Source organism: Panicum virgatum, chromosome 7K (assembly GCF_016808335.1).
Source record: "Panicum virgatum strain AP13 chromosome 7K, P.virgatum_v5, whole genome shotgun sequence".
NCBI classification, from domain to species: Eukaryota; Viridiplantae; Streptophyta; class Magnoliopsida; order Poales; family Poaceae; genus Panicum; species Panicum virgatum.
In genome coordinates, this window is record NC_053142.1 from 25,685,686 (window position 1) to 25,708,417 (window position 22,732).

General features: G+C 45.6%; 2 pseudogenes; one reads left to right on the top strand and one right to left on the bottom strand.

The window, feature by feature from the left end:
• The first annotated feature begins 5,420 nt into the window (after window positions 1–5,420).
• On the top strand, window positions 5,421–9,734 carry LOC120640637 (annotated as a pseudogene).
• Window positions 9,735–13,869: 4,135 nt separating this feature from the next.
• On the bottom strand, window positions 13,870–22,364 carry LOC120642966 (annotated as a pseudogene).
• Between the last annotated feature and the right edge of the window lie 368 nt (window positions 22,365–22,732).

Genomic DNA, 22,732 nt, shown 5'->3' on the forward strand with positions numbered 1-22,732 from the left:
CGGTAAGGCGGCCGCGGAGGAGCGGTGTGGCGCCCAGAGGAGCCCCGAAGCGGCGGCGCCCCTCGGCGACAACCGTCGAAGGGGGCCGAGGATGGCTCGATCCGGCCCGAGGGGGCCCAGATCCGGCGAGGGAGAGCCCGGATCTAGCCCCGGTGGCCGGCGGCGGCGCGGCGGTGACAAGGTTTGGAGCCGGGGAGGCGGGGGAGAGAGAGAGGGGAGTTAATACTACCTCAGTCCTTAAATACTATATGACAGGAAAAATGATTAGTTCAAAAATAAACTACTACTCGCTCTCACATACTCCCTCCTTCCCTGTTTATAAGGCATACACGTATATCAAGATTCAAACCTTATCATCTTTGACCAATAATTTGACTATTAAATTTTTATTTTTATAATGCAAATTTCATATGATTGGATTCATAATCAAATATATTTTACAATGATTATAAGTTTATAATCAAAAGTGATATAATATATGATAAATAAATGGTCAAAGTGTTGTTTAGAAGACCGTGTCATGTTCCACCATGCCTTATAAACGGGGAAGGAGGGAGTAGTATTTAAGAATAGAGGAAGTGCGAGCAACCTCTCGTAATCAGCATATGTCTCCGTGAGCTGGTCAACATGACGTTACTCCTGCTCGCTCTGTCGACACTTTGCAGTGGCAGTTTTTCTTTCCACGTTGCTCCGGCTTTGGTCGTCTATCCACTAGGAGCAGCTGCATTCCTGCCCTGCCCTTCATCTCCTCTGAAGTCTGAACTACAGTAGAGAGCCCTTGGCCGTCTGCATTGCTGTTTGTCGTTAAGTAGACTTTGTCAATTTGTATAACCTTTTTGAATTCGAAAGACAAGATGGTCCCTAATTTGACAATTTGGTATCATTGCTCGGTCATGCTGTTCACGGTCCATTCAGCTTTGCACGAAGATTTTCTTCCCACGACTGCTGTTGGTGGAGGCTTTTCCGGCTATCGTTTAATTTGAGTGCACAAGAGCGCCTTGGTCTTAGCCCTTGCTGTCTCCATATCCGTCTGCATCTCCCACTGTTCAAACGAGACGCCATTGAAGGGCCACGACTCGTCCTGGGTTCCTTCCACCAGCTGGCGGCGCGGCGGCGGCGGCGACTCCGCCCCGGCCCCGAAGGCCGAAGAGGCATATCACTTCCTTGAAAGCCCAATGGGCTCGCCGCTCTCGGTCCAGCATAGTCCCCTACTGGCCCACCCTCAGTCCATTTTTGTCGGCTCATAGAAAATGCTAACCCCGAACCCGTCGCGCAGAACGGAACGGCGGTCGTTGCCGGCACGCGCTCTCGCAGCCCGTCGGTCATGCCGCCGCCGCCACCGCGTGCCTCATCTCCCTTCCCTTTACCTAGCCGCCATACTACCCCGTTCTTATTCCTCTCCGACAGCCGACGAAGGGGCTATTCCCCTGGCCGCGATGCAAGGTCACAACTCGGAAACCGTCCCGGCCCGCCGTCGCGCTGCCCCGGCGGCGGGAAGCTCGGCGCCCCGCCTGACGGTAACCAGTTTCTTGGCATCTCCCTTCGCCGTGAAAACCTGGAATCTGACTTGTGCAGCTCCAATCCGGAGTTCCTATACATTTGATTTCTGTGCATTCCCAGCTAGGAGTAGTTACGATTATCGTTGTAGATTCATGTGGCACTCGCACGACCACCTGTACCACAGTGCTATTCTTGGTGTGCATTTCCCCTCAATAGGCGGCCGGTCGCGACGTTGAATTGCCCACTTGCGCTCCTCTAGTTCAACATTTCCAGCGAGTTGGCGAGTGTCAGGCTGTCAGCATCAGCTACGACGCCCCAAATATCGGAAATTTAGTATTTGAAACAACTGAATTAGTATTTGAAACTTATCACCTCATCCACGAGTTATGCGCCTCGAATACGAGCTTCAGCAAACAACTGATGGCGCTTTCCTATTGTGACAGAACCGCCAAATTAAACGGTTTAATTAAGCGTAACGGCCATCATTTGAACGCATCAGGCGCATTAGCTTAATTAAGTGTAACCTGACAGCCTGTTTACAACCCACAGGCCAATCGAAACACACCAGAAGTCTCGCGCGACGGCGAGCGCAGACGGTACCAGCATGATACAATTTTACAAAATAGTAAACAATATTAAAGTATTTACAAAATAGCTTTTCCAAATTAAAGTTCATATAATAGATAACAGCAGTGGTAGAGAGAGTCTAACCTAAGGTAAATTTTCATTAGAAACCAACTGAAATAAATTGAAATAAAACGATAACTACGGAGACGTGAGGACGTCATATCGAGCCCACTGATGCGAATCATGGTTAGCTTCTATACCTGAAACAGGGTAAACAACAAACCCTGAGTATACTAATACTCAGCAAGACTTATCCGACTATGGGTATACATAGCCCACTATCTAGACATGCACGGCTTTCTGGCTGGTGGATTTATTTGCGGAAAAGCATCTAAGGGTAGATCCTTAATTTCAAGATTTTAGCTCCAAATTATAGTTATAAAGTTGCTACACATCTATGATTTGCAGATCTATAACAATCAATGTGAAAACATAATTGATTAAATATCATCAACATGTATCATACTATTTCGTTCCATTTCCTTACTGCGATGTGACTCGGAGATCAAGGTGCTCATGTCCGAGAGCGACTGACGGCGAATCGATCCGATTTAACCTTGCAAGGTGGACCTAACCAACACGGCACGTATTTGCCCTGTCGGACAATACAAACCAACCATTCCCCTCCCCGCCTCAAACTACAGAACCGCCCCACCTACATATAGTCAACCGAGCCCTACGAGAGACCACCAAAAGTAAACATATGCATCCCAATTCTCCGCGGCCACTCGATTGCCCTAAGGGGTGGGTAGAAGTTCTGTACTTTCAAAACAAGGCAGTACTCGGCTTACCGGTTTCGACTACCTCCTACTCCCGGTATGCGGTTAGTACAAATCAAACATGATCAGCAGGGCCGATAACGGTACGGTCCTTAACCGACACAGACGGGGCTAGACAGTTCCCGTCCGGTCTCCAATTCTTTTCCTTTCCTCCATATTCCAATATTCCATAATCAAATCATAAAGACATCCTATATCTCGCGAGTAATAGGACATTACTCGACTTCTACCGAATCCTAATTTTAGCATAGCAAGGATAACGACATATACATACTAGTATTTCGACCAATGGAACCTAGGAATCATGCAACTAGGGTTTCATCCAATGCCTAGAAACTTAATGCATAAGCAAGTAAATACATATATAACATTTCATAAGTTAAAATAATAGGTTATGCTCCGGGGCTTGCCTGGGATTAACACTGAGTCAGTGTTAGTTAGATGACACTCGCTTGGCGAGTATTCTGGTCCAAGCATGTACTCCTGGTTCTTTGCCTCTTCTGGATATGTCCACCAAACATTGTCTTCGTGTTCGGTTCCAATATCACGTCCTTCATATGGTTCATCTATCGTACCTAAATGAGATATATCAATGCGGATGTCTGAATGCATGGTAGTATAGTAGATGATACAGCAAAAAAAACAAGCGAGGCTGGCACAAAGTCACGATTGCATGGACACAAGCATAATGCTATGTAATGCGATACGATTACAAGAAAGACATGACTGGGCAATCGTTTATAGAGTAGGTAACTACATTTCTAACTACCCATGGCATCATGATCAACGGCACAAAAGAAGTTCACTAACTGCACAAACAAGCAGTAGTTGATTCCTATAACATGCAGGTCATGGCTTGCTAATAATTAAATAACTAAGTACATAAACAACAACAATTTCAGCAAAAATTATTCTAAACAGAAGGTACAAAAAGCAATCTACTCTATAAAAATCACGTCATTTCATGCATCCATTTAATCCGAACAATTCATTCATTCAGACAACTCCTAGAAAAAGATTGAATTATACAGGTTAGACCAGAGTATAAAAGAAGCCCAAACTTTAACAGTAGGTCTAAAAAGGGAGGAATTAGCTACTGGGAATTTTTCATGATTTTATCTACACATAATTAATTCTGAGAAAATAAACAAAACAGACATCATATTTACAAGATTCATTTTTAGCTCCTGTTCTAGTAATGAATTGGGACTCAAACTTCATGGAAAAGCTAAACTATTTAAAAAGAACACTCAGAAATATTTTCATGATTTAAAAACAACATAACTTATTTTTCATAATTAAAGTCTACTAAATAAGGATTAAATAAAAGAAATAGCTACACAAATCTATAATTAATGAAATTTGGACAGTGGTGTTTATTTAGTATTGGAAATACACATAAAAAGTTTCATACATATATCTAAATCAGAACGTCCAGAAATAAAAGAATATGTTATTCTACTAGATCTAGCCACTAGGGTTTCATCTAGTTATAGGTGTTAACTGGTGCTCACAATTTTACACAACACTAAGCATGGCATGTGTTAGATACCAGCCAAAAATCACTCATAGATGTTAAGTAGAACTCCTAGAATAATTATAGTCTATGAAATCTAATCTTTTTCCTAGATTAAAATATATATAGAAAATAAACATGTGCATGTAATTAAAGTTGTAGATCTTGTAACAAGGAAGTCAGATCAATTGAGTTTGCATTTTTCTGATTTTTCTACGAATTTATATCGAATTTACAATTTCACTGCTTTGGAAAAGAAAAAGGAAAAAGAATCTCTTTTTGCGCAAAGACCCCTGAACTTCTATTTTCTTTTCAACTTGGGTCCCTGGCCGGTTTGGGAAACAGAGGAGGCGGCGGGCGGCGCAAATCCGGTGCCTGCGGTCGCCGGCGGCGAGGGGGAGCAGGGGGAGGAGCAAGAGGACGTCGAGAGGGACCTGTAGATGGTCTTGGACGGGGTTGGGGAGGCCGGCTTGGGGTTTCCCCGCGGAGCAGGGCTCCGGCGGCAGCTGTAGGCGGCGGCGGCGGCGGTGCAGCAGGCCTGGGCGGCGGCGAGCGGGTCGGGGAGCACCAACGGATGTCAAGGAAGCTCTTTGCGGGGTTTGTTGGGCGCGAGGAAGGGTGGAGGAGAGAGCTCCACGGGAGACCGGCGAGCGGCGGCGCTGATCGTTCTCGGCAAAGGGGCGCGCGGGGCTCGGCTCTCGGGCTCAGGAGCGACGAAGAGAAGGTCAAGGACGGCTCTGAGCTTGCGGGAATGGTCTAGGCGGTCAAGAACGCGAGAACGGGCGAGGTGCAGTCGTTCGGGTCGTCACGGCATCGCCGTGGCGGTTCGGCGGCCATCCTCGTCGAGCGTGCAGGGGATGACAACGCGTGGCGGCACTGGCGCGGACGCGCGGCGCGCGCGCGAGCGGCGCCGTGGCCAATTTGGCCTTGGCGACCCCGGCAAATATCGGGGTGTTACACCTATACTCTGAAATTTTGTCCACTAAGCTGGACTATTCCTGCTATCCCATTTAAATTCGACAACTGACAAGTGACAAGAACAGCAGTTGAGTTGGAGGGGAAGAAAAGTCTGACCATCTGTCCCATTTTCTACTCTTTCGAATTGAACTGTCTATGACAGAAAAGTCTGACCACTTGTCCCATTTTCTACTCTTTGGAATTGACTGTCCAAGACAGAAAAGTCTCAGCACTTGACCCATTTTCTACTCTTTGGAATTGAACTGTTAAGGGGATAGCTTAGCTCTGCTATCTCCTTGCTCTGTTCTCCACAACCATATACCAACGCCAAGCAAGGTCTAATGGCCATGGCTTACTTCCCTGTTTTGATCTTCCTGTCCATGGTTTATTTATGCCAATCCGATGACAGGTTAACGCCTGCAAAGCCACTCTTGCCTGGTGACGTGCTCATCTCAGATGGTGGTGTCTTTGCTATCGGCTTTTTCTCCCTGGAAAACTCAACTTCGAGCTCATATGTCGGCATATGGTACAACAACATCCCTGAGCGCACATACGTGTGGATCGCCAACCGTGACAACCCAATCACAGCCAATATGCCTGGGAAGCTGGTTTTTACCAACAGTTCTGACCTTGTATTGTTAGACTCCACAGGCCGCACTATCTGGACGACGACAAACAACTTCACCGCAGGAGGCGGCGAAACTGCTGCAGTCCTGCTCGACTCGGGGAACTTGGTTATCCAGTCACCAAATGGCACTGACATATGGGAGAGCTTCCATTACCCGACTGACACCATCGTCCCCAATGTAAGATTTTCATTGAGCTCGGTTGATGTTACTAAGCGCTTGGTTGCCTGGAAGGGGCCCAATGACCCATCCAGCAGCAACTTCTCCATGGGTGGCGACACAAGCTCAGATCTCCAGATTGTCATTTGGAACGGGACAAGGCCACACTGACGAAGAGCTGCATGGGGTGGTGAAGCGGTATTCGGCAAATTCCAGCGCAACTCCAACTTCGTAATGTCCCAAACAATAGTTAACACAGGGGATGGCTACTACTTCACAGCCACTGTCTCTGTTGGCGCACCAAGTGTACGCTTAACTCTTGATTACACAGGCATGTTAAATTTCCAAAGATGGAACAGCAGCACGTCCTCATGGACAGTCTTCGAAAAATTCCCCAGTCCAACCTGTGATAGGTATGCCTTTTGTGGCCCGTTTGGCTACTGTGATAGCACTGAGTATGTTCCGACATGCCAGTGCCTCGATGGGTATGAGCCCATTGGTCTTGATTTTTCCCAAGGATGTCAGAGAAAGGAGGAGCTCAAATGTGGCAATGAAGAGAGTTTCTTGACCTTGCCCACCATGAAGACTCCTGAGTCCTGACAAGTTCTTGTACATCAAGAACAGAACCTTCGACCAATGCACTGCAGAGTGCAGTCACAACTGCTCATGTACAGCGTATGCTTATGCTAACCTGAAAAATGTTAACACGACGCTGGACCAGACAAGGTGCTTGGTTTGGATGGGGGAGCTTGTCGATGTAGAGAAACTTGATAGCACTTTTGGTGAGAACCTGTATCTCCGTGTTCCCAGGTCACCAGGTATTTACGTTTCCTCGTGCACCTTGACCTATTCACAGACGATTAACTAGGAATGCTAGTACAATTAAAGCATGGTCCAGTGGTATTTTCTGCCAGTTGATGCTGCCTCAATTGGCCCCAATCATAGGCAAGGGCATCAGGGCATCTCTGTGCTCCCATGCTGCAATGACAGTTTGTGTAAGCTGTAGGCTTTGAAAATATTAACCACACTACAGTTTTTATTTTGTTATTACATATATGATCAGCCTTGTTACGTTCTTGCTCAGCATCACCAGTTGAGTTCTGCCTGTCGTCTATGCAAAAGCTGCCATATTCTCTGATTCTGTATTTATATTTCTTCAGAACAAATCATGCATCATTCAGGTCATCAGAGCTTAATGGTCTTACCAATTAATCTAGCAAAAGCTTAAATGCTCGTGTTGCAATCTTATTTATTGCCTGCAGAAGCACCATAGTTTCATGCAATCTCAAATGATCATGAAGCAATTTCAATATGTCTAATGTTGAAAGTAATGTTAGATGTAGTCAGAATGAAATGTTTTCCATTGTAAATAAAACACTTGCTGAAATGTGTGGCAATAGACTGAGAGTGTTATTCTCTCTGTCCATTATATTTGTGCAGTAAACAAGAAGAGCACTGTACTGAAGATCATAGTCCCAGTTATGGCTACTTTTCTTCTTCTAATCACATGCATATGGCTTGTCTGCAAGTCAAGAGGTAGGATATTGCTCTACTTTCACAGTGTAGAGTTGATTAAGTACTCATAAGGAGCAATATAATATGAGGTGTTCCTTCCTGTAGGGAAACATCAAAGCAAGGAAGTTCAGAAGAATCTACTGTGCTTGAACCCTTCCAACGAACTCGGGAACGAAAATCTAGAATTTCCATTGGTTCGCTTTGAAGACATCATCACTGCAACAAATGATTTCTCTGATTATAATATGCTTGGGAAAGGTGGTTTTGGAAAAGTTTACAAGGTAATGAAAAAGTTCGTTGTGGTTCAGTAGAGGAATATTTTGTGTCTTGTGTGTTTAAATCACCAAATTGTGCACTCATGTAGGGAATTTTGGAAGGTGGCGAGGAAGTTGCTATCAAAAGGCTTATTAAGGGTTCTAGGCAAGCGGTTGAGTAGTTTAGAAATGAAGTAACTCTTATTGCCAAACTGCAGCACAGAAACTTGGTTAGACTTCTTGGTTTCTGCATACATGAAGATGAGAAGTTACTTATCTACGAGTTTTTATCTAACAAAGCCTGGATGCTTTCCTTTTTGGTATGTCCTGACTTCTGTGCACATACTGCAAAAAAATTTATTTCAAATGTATTCACGGAGTCTGACGATGTATTCTTTTTCACAAAATTCTTCGTAGATAAAAAGGGCGTACCCAGTGCCGTAGGTTTCCCGTACTGTGCGGGGTCTGGGGAAGGGTTGTTTTTAAGCCCCAAGCCTTACCCACACAAATGTGCAGAAGCTTGGGCTCGAACCCGGGACCTTCCGGTTACAGACGGTAGGCTCTACCGCTGCACCAGGCCCGCCCTTCAAAATTCTTCGTAGATGCTACAAGAAAATCTTCACTTCATTGGCCAACCCGGTTCAAAATAATTAAAGGCGTGGCAAAAGGGCCTCTTTATCTTCTCCACCAAGATTCAAGACTAACAATAATTCATAGAGATCTCAAAGCAAGCAATATCTTATTGGACACAGACATGTGTCCCAAGATATCAGATTTTGGTATGGCCAGGATTTTTTGTGGAAGTGAACAACAAGCAAACACAACACGAGTTGTTGGAACATAGTAAGTAATTCTTCCACAGCTGCTTAACATGGTGAAGTATTCAGTTTTGCTAATTCAAACTGTGCCCATTGTTTTCTGAAATGACTCTAGTCTCTAACAGTGGTTACATGTCTCCTGAATATTCAATGAATGTTCCTTTTTCCCATCAAGTCTGACACTTATAGCTTTGGTGTTCTAATAGTGGAGAACAGCAAAGCTATAGGTTCAAACTGCTAAATATCTGTAGTTGAAGTAATTCAAACCGAACATTCCATTTATTTCTTATATGTTTCAAACAGTGGTTACATGTCTCCTGAATACGCTATGGAAAGCTCATTCTCTGTCAAGTCTGACACCTATAGTTTTGGTGTTCTACAACTGGAGATTGTGAGCGGCTTAAAGATCAGCTCACCGCACCTCATAATGAACTTTCCAATCCTCATTGCTTATGTAAGTATAGAGGAATCCGTGACTTTTGAACAACTCAAAACACTTTTTGGTGACTTGATGAGAACTTAATTTTATTGGTTCAGGCATGGAGCTTATGGAGAGATGGAAATGCAAGGGAACTCGTGGACTCATCGATTTCAGAGAATTGTTCACTTCAGGAAGTTATACGGTGTATTCACTTAGGTCTTTTGTGTGTCCAAGACCATCCAAATGCCAGGCCAGTCATGTCGTCCATTGTGTTCATGCTGGAGAATGAAACAACCCCACTCCCTACCCCAAAGGAACCTCTATATTTTACAATCAGGAATTACGAAACTGATAGATCAAGCGAATACATCCAAAGATCCCTGAATAACATGAGTATCACAACTCTAGAGGCGCGTTAGATGGTTAGTTTCATTGTTCCTTAATTTTTTAAGCTTCTTTGATCTTTGCTATTGTACGATCACACTGGCCATTCATGTTTGTACAGTTGTACACAGAAAGTGTTTCATTAAATGTGTTGTACTTCCTATCGGTGATTTGTACTGAAAGTGATCGGGTGCTCTAGCCTAAGAGGGGGAGGGGGTGAATTAGGCACTAATAAAAACTTAGACCTATGGCTCCAACTAGTTTGCACAAAACTTAAACTAAAACATGCTATCAATATGTGCAACTAGGTTGTTCTAGTGTAAAACCCCTATCCCAAAAGAGTTTAGCAACCTATAGCCTTTCCTACCAAGAAACTATTATATGAAAGTAAAGGCATACAAATTACTAGAAAGAAATGCGGAAGCTTAAAGAGCGGGATAGGAGATAGCAAACTCTTGACGCGGGTGTTTATCCCGTGGTTCGGTTAGCCACAAAGGCACACCTACATCCACGTTGTTGTAGCACTCACTAAGAGTATTGCTACTCGGCCACCAAGTCTCTTCCGTGAACACAATCACGGTCACCTTGGCCCCGGGTTCCACTAAGGAGCTTCTCCAAAAAGGATGGGGGTCTCCACGTCCCCCGCACAAAGGTGTCGTCGCCGCTCCACACCAAGTCGGAGGGTCGATGACGTTGCCGGCGAGCTCCACGCTCCAAGGTGCCGGCGCACCAAGCTCTTGTTTTGGTTCACTAATGAACCACAGCACAAAGGCTCTAAGCCTTGCAAACTCACTCACTAAGAGCTAATCCTTTACACAACACTCTCAAAGTGTGCTAAGGGCTAAGGATATGATCTTGATGCTTTTGTATGGCTTGGAGATGTTCTTGGGTGTGTGTGGGATGTCCAGCAACTCCAGCAATCTTCAAATGGCCGGGGTGAGGCGTATATATAGGCCACCAAGTCTTGTAGCCGTTGCTCCAACGGTTAGCTGAAAATCTGCGTACCACCGGAAGAACCGATGCCTCTTGGCAGGGTAGCGTCGGTTCATCCGGTCACTCATAACACGAAGTAGCCGTTGGACTCCTGACTGCTGACGCAGAGACCACCGGTTGAACCGATGCTTTGCACCGATGCCTCACCGGTTCAACCGGTGCTGAAGGAATCTTCTCCTGGACGCTGACGTCATTACACCGGTGGTATGCACCGATACCCCATCGGTTGAACCGGTGCTGAAGACACTTCTCCTGGGCACCTGACATCGTCTCTGGTACAAAGGACGGCCAATGCACCGATGCCCCTTTTTGACCCGTCGGTTCAACCGGTGCCTATAGGCTGACTTGGCTTCGACTCCCTTCTGCACCAAAGTACCATGGCGTCGGTTCTTCCGACTACCATCGGATGCTCCGATGCCCATGGCGTCGGTTCTTCCGGTGCTCCTGAATCGAAGAGCTTTTAGGGCGCTGCCCTGAGACCCTCGAGGGGCAGTCCATCGGGCCTTGCTACGCCTATCTTCTCTTTCTCTTTGTCATCACTTGAACCTAAAAGCCTGAGAATGATCATCTTAACAATTATATTAGTCCAAGTGTTGTGTTGTCATTCGATCACCAAAATCACTCGAAATGCATCAATGGTGCCATGTTCGTTACATGTACTAATAAAAATACTCCTGATTGTAAACCTCACTAGTTTGTACTTGTCAAATGGAAGACGGATATCTGATCATGTGTGCACGTGTATCACTCACTAGCCCATTATTTGCAGTTGTTTTCTCTGCAAGGATTTCCTGCCTCTTGGCTTCGTCTGTCAGTCAACGAGTCTGGATTGGTAACTTTTATCATAAGAAAGCTGGAGGCAGTTTCCATGTAGTCTCCGGATTTGCAGGCAATCATCATCCTTTCCACACCAATGAATGGAGATGAATCTTATTATGAAGAACTGAGCATCGTATGTCTTACAATTGTTTATCATAGTCTGCTACCAGGAAGTGAATTTATTGGCCTATTGTTACACAGTTTTTTTTCCTTTGGTGCTGAGTGCTCCCAAACTTCATGTACAGAAACTTTTGGAATGATCTTTCACCCTAAACGTGTCAAATCAGAAAATGGCTACTCTTCATAATGTTACCTTTTTCAAGAAGTCAAAAAGTTATTTCAATTGACCTTGACCTGTGACGGCAGAATTCATCCCTCCTATCTTCAGAAAATACTTTTCGAAACTTTCGGCCCAACTCATGTAAAGACACGCTTCCAGTGAAGTGTCAGAAACCAGATTCAGGTCTTCCATCTTGACATTTGCACTATCTTGCTTTGTTCATTCGGAAAATATATTCTCCATTTTAAAAGTAGCGATCTGCAACTTTCTGCAATACTATGAAGAACACTGGTTCAAGTTTCAGACAACTTGTATCTAGCTGCTACGATCACGAGTTCATTTTCAGGTTTGCAGCTTATTGTAGCCGCGTTTTCAGTGCTCTGCTGGTCTGCTATATCTACAGACGTTGAGATGTTAGTGTGTTGCCCACGATTCTCTAATCGTTTTTTTAATGTCCCTTTTGATCAGAAATTCTTTTTGAAAAGATGGTCTCAACGGAATTTTCCTTTTCAACAGACATGTCTTCAAGGTATTGAATTGTACTGTCGAAGAACTAAGAAAAAGGCACACTGTCTCCTGCAAGACTAGGTGACGTTGAACTGTTCTTGCATGCTTGCATTATGGGTTCACCATATTGGGTTTACCGTTTCACTAGCCTAATGCGTCAACCCGCATGTTTGGTACCTTTGAAGTTTCCTTTTTTTAAAAAAAAAATGAACGAGCACGAGATTATGCCTATTTCATTGATAAGAAAGAGATTACAAGCCAGATAACCAGTAAAACAGTGATGAGGGGCCCCATGTGAAAACAAAAGTTTTATTTTTTTAGATAAAGGATAAACCGACCTCTATATCCATCTGGTGGGAAAACAAAACAGAAGTTTCATGCAAGACCAATAAACTCCAACAAGTGAAATTTCATTTCATTTTCTTCCAAGGAAGGAAAGAACAGTTCAAAGTTCGGTTAAAGATACACGCTACTTGATCCATTTTAACATTTTAACTTTAAAGACTCATCCACACATAGAATTGGCGCACCCCTGCTACTAACTCTAAGCATTAGAGTCGCCTAGCTAGTTAGTCGTCACATACATAAGCCGGGGCAAGGCCGCAGTCAGCAGTCAGGTACTTATTATTACAGGAATCCTGAAGCAATGAGTTCTAGTAATTAAACATTTGCTACGCTTATCCTACGGTCAGCATATGCAAAACTAGTTTGTATGAAACTTATGTTTTTCATCGTGATCAAGCATGGGCTTGCTTTTGTGGAGACTACAAGCATATATGTAGTACTTTTCATGCATCCAACAATTTGAGTATTTGACGTATTAGAGGATCTTTCAAGTTCAAAATAGCCAAGGAAATTATCCTTGTATACTTTATTAGTATCATTAAAATTTTGTTTATCCGCACAATCTACTTAGTAATATCAAGAGCGCATTGGATCATTGGATGCATTATAAGAATTATCACAATTAAAATGCATTTAAGTAGTACGTGTCCAGGTGATAAAAAAAAATGGCGCAACCGAATGTGCCTATGCAAAAGTTAAGCACGCGCTGATATCCACTACAGAAATGGAGTAATTTAAGCTGAAAGATTCTGGCAATGTTATATCTAACCAAAAGACAAATCTGCACAAATTCTTGAAGGCGCTACTTGTAGTAACAAAACATGTGGTTTAGATTGAAAAGAGAAGCTAGCCAAAAGCGAGGTCTGATCAATCCAAGAGATGCCACTTTTATTTGGTAGTACAATCAATAGAAACCTGCTACACACCTTGATCCATCGTCGTCACTAGTTTAAACTAAAACCATTACACATCTTTAACAAATCCTTTCGCAACTACCCAATGATGAAACCTAACAACCAATCATAATTAGAAGCTGCTGACGATCAGTAGAGACTTGTGCTCTCGCAAATAATATATTAGCTGATCCCTTATTATTCTCTGACGGATGAACCTGGAGAATGAATCCAAGTCTTCAAGCACTCATTCCAAAGGTTCATCTTAGCTAGCTGCTATAGCTAGCTCAGTGTGCTATCCATGTCATCACTTCTAGAGCTGCTGCTGCTGCTTAGTACTATAGCTATGAATTCCGATCATATAGTCATATACTAGTAGACGAGATTAAGACATCAATCATCAGGTCGGTCGACTTTGTTGCGTAGCTAATTCGTTCAACGGCAACGCTTCTGATCAGAGCTGTTCCAGCCTTCTTCTACCTAAAGTTGGCGCCAAACGGAGTCTAGAAGTCGACAGGCACCTCGCTTGCCACCGCGAACGTGCTGGATATCGGGACCAGGCACAGCCCCCGGCCCTTGAGTGATATCTCTCCATGACTGTCCTTGGACTTCTCGGGACTTGAGCTCTGAAACGAGACGCACGCATGCAAAGCGATCAGCACACTTGAACAGAACACAGATCATTCAGCAAGTACCATGATCCATCACAATGTAAAGGAGACCAAGCATGCAGCATATATGCACAGTGACTGCGTACCTTCAACTGGGGCACGTGTACTTGATGGCCGTTCTTCAAGTATGGGGCACTAAGGGCCTGCAGAAACAAGAAGCAAACACAATGTCAATGCAGCTCTGACTATCCATCAGTCCTGCGTTCTGATGATTTGTGTGGAGAAAACGTGCGATTGGCGCTCCAGGTGTGCTATGATTAAAAAGTGGAGGAATCATGGTACTCGCCAGCGCACTTACACCAACTTGGTCGTGGAGGATCTTGATGTACTCGATGGTCTCATGGAGCACCGACGCAGTGTCCGTCTGCACGCGCATCGAGAAATGAGATTGAGTTCGTGTACGTTTTGCGTTAGATATCGAAAGGAGTAGAAAAAGGAACAAGTCTTATGCAGGGAAGAGATGTTGAAACATAGTTCCAGGCACTAGCTTTGTTTGTAATATGTTCAGCATTAGTCATGAAAAGCCTCCCTCACCTTTCCAAAAGGAGAGACTAGTTGTTGGAGTGCAGTGATCCTGTCCCCTAGCTTCTCCTTCCTAACCTGAAATGTATTGCACACATGCAGAGCTTTATCAAATAAACATCCATCTGGGTGTTCAGTAGGGGTGTAAATGGTACGGATAATATCCGTTCGTATTCGAGTTCAGATTCGTTTAGAGAGGTAAATATCCGTCCGTATCCGAATTCGGGTGTTCAGTATCCGACGCCGTATCCAAATCCGAATACTAAAACTGGATTTTTATGATGTCGATATTTATTTATATCCTATCCGAGATGAATAGTAACTATCTGTACCCTATCCGAATCCGAGATGAATAGTAACTATCCGTACCCGATCCGAATCCGAGATGAATAGTAACTATTTGTATTTGTATTCGTAAGTATCTGACCGTATTCGATCCGTTTTCATCCCTAGTGTTCACTTCAATCATGACCTATGCAACATCAAATAATGTGTAGTTTAAGAAAACCATGTTGAGTTCACCACGGGTGAAATAGAGCTAGCGGCTAGGTTTCTCGATGTACCTTGAAGGTTGGCAATGGCGAGGGCGTCTGGAGCCTGGGCTGTTAGAACTTTAGGATCACCAGAGAGTAGATCAGCGGGGATTTCTTTCTCTTTTCACTTCATGAGTACACAAGGGTCCTAGATCTACTACTAGAGTACACAGAGAGAGGGAGAGACCATCACCACCAGGGTTCGAGTTTGATCCGGTCATCTCGTCGGGGTCGTCGAGGTGGATCTGTGCTAGGGCAGCGACGAGTGAGGAAGCGGCGTCACGTGCGTGGCGGCTCGGCCTGTAGCGGCGGCGCTAGCGCCTGCGCGGCACCGGAGTCGACGGCGGCGGCGATGGTGAGACTTCCCGTTGCTCCAGCACCTCTCCTAGATCGGCTAGGGTTTTGTGGTTGGGGTTTAGGCGGCGGCGAACCTCGTCTGTGCGCCCCGGCCCCCACCCGCTATTTATTATGGCGTTGTGCAACGGGGGCCCACCTGCCATAGAGAGGCAGGGCTCCCCCGATTAGGGCACGAGGAGTAGTCCGTACTGGGCCTTGCCGTTGGGCTTGGCCTAGTCCGAGATCAATCCCAACATTTCCCCCCTTGATCTTTTCTTTTACTTTAAACTTTGTACTTTCTTTTAAATCACTGCATACATCGTCGATGATGCAGTCACAGTTTGTTTAGAGCTTTTCCACGATATAGCTCCCCCTGCGAGCGTGAACACATAACCGGACGTGGACTTTCGGTCATCTATGTCCCCCGCAAAATCTAAATCCAAGTACACTTCTATCTCTAGGGAATCATATCTTCTATACGTTAGCATGAGACCTTTTGTGCCTTGCACATAACGTAACACTTTCTTTACCATGATGCAGTGTGCCTGACCTGGATTACTTTGATATCTACTAAGTATCCCGATAACAAATACTAAGTCAGGGCGTGTACAAATTTGAGCATACTGTAGGCTTCCAACAGCTGAAGCATATGAAACCGCTTTCATTTGATCGATCATGTACTGGTTCCTGGGACACTGAAATTTCCCAACCCTTTCGCCCTTGACTATATGAGTAGGTGAAGACTTACACATATGCATACTGTACTTCTTTAGAACCTTTTCTAAGTATGTCTTTTGTGATAGTCCTAATACCCCCTTTGTTCTATCTCGGTGAATTTCAATTCCCAAAACAAATGAAGCTTCACCAAGGTCTTTCATGTCAAAATTTGAGGACAAGAATTTCTTTGTCTTCAGTAGTAGACTAAGATCACTACTAGCAAGTAGAATGTCATCTACATACAGGATGAGGAAAATAAATTTTCCACTTTTGAACTTTGCATAAATGCAATTGTCCTCCTCATTTTCTTTAAACCCAAATTTTCTTATCGTTTCATCAAATTTTAGATACCACTGCCTAGAGGCTTGCTTTAATCCATAAATGGATTTCTTTAAGTGACATCCCATATGTTCTTTTCCTTCCACGACAAAACCTTTCGGTTGTGCCATGTAAACACTTTCATACAGATCCCCATTAAGGAATACCGTCTTTACATCCATCTGATGTAACTCTAAGTCATAATGCGCCACCAAAGCCATTATAATTCTGAAGGAATCTTTACACGAAACTGGAGAAAATGTTTCGTTATAATCTATCCCTTCCCTTTGTGTAAAGCCCTTTGCTACGAGTCGTTCTTTAAACCTTTCTACATTCCCTTTGGTGTCACGTTTGACCTTGTAGACCCATTTACAGCCTACTGTTTTGGCTCCTTTAGGAATTTCCTCTAAGTCCCAAACATCATTAGAACTCATCGATTTCATCTCATCCTTCATAGTTTCCAGCCATTTAGATGAGTGAACACTTCTCATGGCTTCTTTATATGAAGTGGGATCACCCTCCATATGAACCTCTTCTATATCATATACTTCATAGTCGCTAGGAATAGCCGACCTTCTCTCTCTTTGAGACCTCCTAGGGGCCTCAACTTGTGGCATATTTTCTATAGGAGGCTGATGTTCCACCTCCTCATGTACAATAGCGGGTTTAGGCGGTTCCTGAAGGACAGGTTCCGGATCTTTACTCACTGCTGGCATGGGTGGAATTTCAACAGGCGCTGGCACAGTAATATCTGAAATAGTTGGCACAGCAACAACTGAAGTAGGTACTGGCACCACTATTTCTGGAACTTTTGGTGCAGCAACAACAGGTAGTGAGAAGAATGGTTCTTGAATCATTGGAGTGGGAACATACACCCGCTTCTCCTCAAGATCAATATCTCTAGCTACCTTGCTCCCCCTCACCATTTCATCCTCTAGGAAAATGGTGTGTCTCATTTCTACAAACTTTGTATGCCTGTCTGAATAGTAGAAACAAAAAACCTTTTGACTTTTTAGGGTAGCCAATGAAATGGCAACTTACTGTTTTGGGGTCCAGCTTCCCAATATTTGGGTTGAACATTTTAGCCTCCGTTGGGCTCCCCCAGACCCGCAAATGGTTCAGTGAGGATACTCTTTCTGTCCATAGCTCGTACGGCGTTTTGGGCACCGACTTGCTTGGCACTCTGTTGAGAATATGGATGGCGGTTTTTAACGCCTCCATCCACAAACTCAATGGCAGTGTGGAATAACTCATCATGTTGCGCACCATATCCATCAGAGTACGGTTGCGCCTTTCAGCTACTCCATTTTGCTGAGGCTCGCCCGATGTAGAATACTGGGCAACTATGCCATTTTCCTGTAGAAACCTTACAAAAGATCCAGGAACTTGGCCATGTGGGGTATGTCGACCGTAGTACTCCTCCCCACGGTCTGACCTAACTATTTTAATTCTTTTGTCAAGCTGATTTTCTACCTCAGCTTTGAATATTTTAAATTTATCCAACGTTTCTGATCTTTCTTTAATTAGATAAATGTAACCATAATGGGAGTAATCATCTGTGAATGTTATGAACGAATCATAACCATCCACACTTTTCACAGGAAACAGATCACATATATCTGTGTGGATTATCTCTAAAGTTCCTGCGCTTCGTTTGGCACCCTTTTTGATTTGCTTTACATACTTTTCTTTAATGCATTCTACGCATTGCTCTAAGTCTGAGAACTCTAGTGGAGGAAGAATTTCATTCTTTACTAATCTTTCTATTCTCCCCCTTGAAATACGGTCTAAACGACAGTGCCATAATTTCGATGATGTATCTTGAGTTCTCTTTCTTTTCTTTGTCTCTTCCTTTGACAAGGACTCATTCACATTCACATCACACACGGAATGTACTTTATCACGCATAGATAATAAATAAAGCTCATTGTGAAGGAAAGCATCACCAACACAATTATTATCAAACCATAGTTCACATTTGCCATTTGTAAAATGGCAACCATAACCATCTTTGTCTAGACGTGAGACACTGATCAAGTTTCTTTGAAGCGAAGGAACAAATAAAACATCTCTTAATACAAGCATAAAGCCATTAACTAGCTCGAGGGAGACATCGCCAACAGCTTCAACATCTGCTTGTACTCCGTTTGCGACTTTAACGTGTCTTTCGCTTCTTTGCATAGTCCTTGTCTAACGGAACCCTATTCTTTGCCATTATCATCTTTAAGTAGCTGGGACAATCTGCTTTGCGATGCCGCTTGTCATGGCAGTGGAAGCACTCATCTTTGTCCACTGGAGGGCGCTGTTACTGATGCTAATGTGGCATAGGAGCTTTGTCTTTTGACTGTGAGGAAGAGCCAGCTTGGAATTGCCTTTTCTTTTTGTTGTGCACAAAGTTGAGGAAACCACCATTCTGTTTCTTCAGTCTATCTTCTTCTTGCACACACATGGCAATTGTCTTTTCCATGTTTCACTTCTCTAGCTGTGAGTTGTAATTTACAACAAATGTTGCAAAATCTTTTGGCAGAGAAGCGAACACCAAATGAACAAGAAACTCTTCTTTGAGATCCAAGTCCATTGGTTTGAGCTTTGAGTTCAAAGCCCTCATCCCCATTATATGATCCCTTATAGTACCGGCACCGCCGTAGTACTTCTTTGTGACCAACTACTCTATGATATCTGTGGCATATGTCTTTGAAGAGCCAGTGAATTGACTCTTTATCTTTTCAAGGTATTCTGCAGCAGAATCACACTCTCCCATTGAGCCCCAAATGTTGGCCTCAACTGTGTTCTTTAGTACTACCACACATTTCTTGTTGGCAGCGGTCCACTTTGCGTTGTTTAGATCATATAACGCCTTTAAGGGAGCATAGTCCCTTTCCTTTTTCTGCCACTCAGTATCAGTGTCAGATGTCCCTCTCACTGGAGCCTTTGGCTCAGTGGGCTTTGGATCGGTGATTATCCAATCCACCTCTCCACAGACAAAACCAAGATCAATCTTCTGGATCCATTCGCCTTAATTCTCTCCTTTGAGTGTCGGGATGTTATTGATGAAGCCCATCAAGTTCACCCCAGCTGAAAATTTCAAAGATATTGCATGTAATAATTCCAATGTTGGTTAAAATAAAACATACAACTATTTATGCAATTAAATCTATATCACCGTTGGGCAGAAATAGAATTAAATGCACAAAAACTATAAAATTATAGTATTGAAATTAACAACGTTGGTCAGAAAATAACAATACCATAATATCCTAAAAAAAGTCACTTTAACTATGCTCTAAAAAATTAAATTAAAGAGCAACTATTATAACCTTTGCAGCGGAAATAAGTAGGAATTCTATTTTCAGAAGCAATACTGTGGTCTTTTATCTCTAAACAATGTACACGGTTGGTGCAAAATTGAATAGAGATCAAACTATAAACAAATTCATTCAAAATACTATTAAAAATGCTTCTGGAAAAATAGAAAAAGAATAAAACTTTCCATGGCGGAGCGCCCTCCCTCCCCCCCCCCCCCACCGCGTGGGCCGCGCTCCGGCCCAAAAGGGTGTGGTGAGATCCTGGCTGTCGACACCTGATCGGATGGCTGGCCGCGCGCCTCGGACGATCAAAACCAGCGAGAGCCGGTTCCACCCGCAACCCTAGCACCATTTTGTTCTTCCCCTCCTCCCTTTTCTCCCTCGCACGGAGCGGCGGCGGCCATGGGCTTGCCATGGCGGCCGGGCGGAGAGGACGAGGCGGTGTCGCTGCGGCTCACACACCGGTGCGCGCGTTCGCCAGAGGGTGAGCGCGCCGCCGTCGATCTGGCCGTTGACGGTGCCATGCTCTCGAGCCCCCACGCGCGCGACCCCGGCGTCCCGGAGCGGCGAGCCGGCGGCTCCTCTGTGCCGTGAATTCCGGCGAGCGACGGCGCAAGCGCATCCCGCGCATCGGCGGCGGCGGTAGCGCGCGGACCAGGTAGGCCCCGCGCCCTTTCTTCTCTAGGGTTAGGGTTAGGATTTGCCATGAGTTTTTGATTTGCATCGATTTCTCCTCTGTTTCTTTCGATTCTCGTTGAATCCTTCCTTTTCCCCACTGGATCTACACGGTAGTGTAGGCATCTGATACCAATGTTAGAACTTTAGGATCACCAGAGAGTAGATCAGCGGGTATTTCTTTCTCTTTCCACTTCATGAGTACACAAGGGTCCTAGATCTACTACTACAGTACACAGAGAGAGGGAGAGACCATCACCACCAGGGTTCGAGCTTGATCTGGACATCTCATCGGGGTCATCGAGGTGGATCTGCGCTAGGGCAGCGACGAGTGAGGAAGCGGCGTCGCGTGCGTGGCGGCTCGGCCTGTAGTTGCGGCGCTAGCGCCTGCACGGCACCGGAGTCGACGACGGCGGCGGTGGTGAGACTTCCAACTGCTCTAGCGCCTCTCCTAGATCGGCTAGGGTTTTGTGGTTGGGGTTTAGGCGGCGGCGAACCTCGTGCTGTGCGCCCCGGCCCCCACCCGCTATTTATTATGGTGTTGTGCAACGGGGGCCCACCTGTCATAGAGAGGCAGGGGCCCCCCGATTAGGGCGCGAGGAGTAGTCCGTACTGGGCCTTGCCGTTGGGCTTGGCCTAGTCCAAGATCAATCCCAACATGGGCTTGAACGCGTGCTCGCCGTTCGCCTTCTTCTTGTTGATGATTGAGCTAGACTCTCCTACTCCTTCCAACGCAGTCTACTCATAACCACAAAGGTTAATTATATTATTGTTACGCCTAGCTACATATACCTAGCTTGCTATAGCCAATGTTGCCGTTGTCTTGATGTAAAAAATTTGCATCTTTTAGATGTAGTACCAACCTTTAATGCAAGGGTTGCAGCACGCGGCGCCGGCGATGGTTTTACAGAACAAACGCCGCTAGCTTCGTCCGGCACCGTTGCCGCCAGCACGCCGAACCCAGCAGCAGAAGAGTTCCAGAAGGGCGCGTCGTTGGTGAACTGGAGTGGCTCCCGGATAGCTCCCGGCGCGAACCTCGCAGTTGCTGGTGACGCCTGCTGGCCCATCTGCTGGCCGTACTGATCATACTGCTGGAACCCCGGCAAAGCCGGCTTCGCCGCCGCCGGTGCCATCGGCTCCATGAGACTTCTTAGCAGAGACGATGACTGGAAGCCGTATAGTGAGGTCGGCGACAGGAGCAGCTCGGATCCGAAGCTGGAGAGCAGCTAGCGCTGGTGGTGGTCCTGCTCTTGGTGGTGGCCTTGCAGGGCTAGGTTATTCGATGAAGGGTTGATCAAGCTTGATGCGGTCATGGGGCTCTGCTGCTCAGTTCTTGAGCTCATGTCCTGGTGGCTATCTTGCAGGAACCCATGCAAAGTAGCTCCACCGCTCCTGTTCAAACACACGCATAGATCTCAGCGCGCGCCATGTGATTGCAGTAGCTTGCACATCATCATATGATGTGTAGCAGTCGGTGGCCAATCAGCTGGTCTAGACTCTAGAAGAGAATCAATCAATCAGCAAATTGAACTTACATGTAGGGATGCGTCCAATCCGTGTAGCCAGCAGCAAGAGGCTGCTGGTGCACGGCGGCGCCGATGCCGACGGCCGGATCGGCGACGTCGGTCGGTTCTTGGAAGGTCACGGAGCTTTTGTTCCCCGGCGATTCCGACGAGGCCGTGGTGGCGCTCTTGGCCTTGCCCCCCTCGGCCGCTATATCGTAGCCGGCAGCCAGGGCGGCCGACCACGTGCCGAACCCGGCCAGGTCCGTCGAGCACGTCTACGCGGGCACCGCCGCGTTCCACCAGCCGCCGCCATGAGGGGCAGCGCCAGTGCCGGCGCCGCTGTACACGATGGCCGGAGCAGCATGCAACATCTCGGCGTGATCCCCCATGCCGTCGACCGACCGATGAACTGCTCCGTCTTCTAGCTTGGATGGTATCTCCCTTAGCTAGCCAGCGATATAGAGACTGTGGTGAGTGCTCGCTTGGCTTGTTGGGTTGGGCAAGCTGCAGGAAGAGGGGGAAAGCAAGCTGAGCTTGAGCTGAGCAGGCTGATAAGTAGTGGAAAGGATGGGGATGTGTGGGTTGTGTATATATAAACCGTTTGGAAAGGAGGAGAGGAGAATTTCGGCTGGCTTTCTGACCAGCTGAGCTTAACCGGCGGAGTCGTTAGTGAGGTACGAGAGTACTCTATCCTGCCTGTGATGAGTGAATTGTCAACCGTGCGGTGTGATCGTGCGCTTGGCCTTTGGATTGCAGG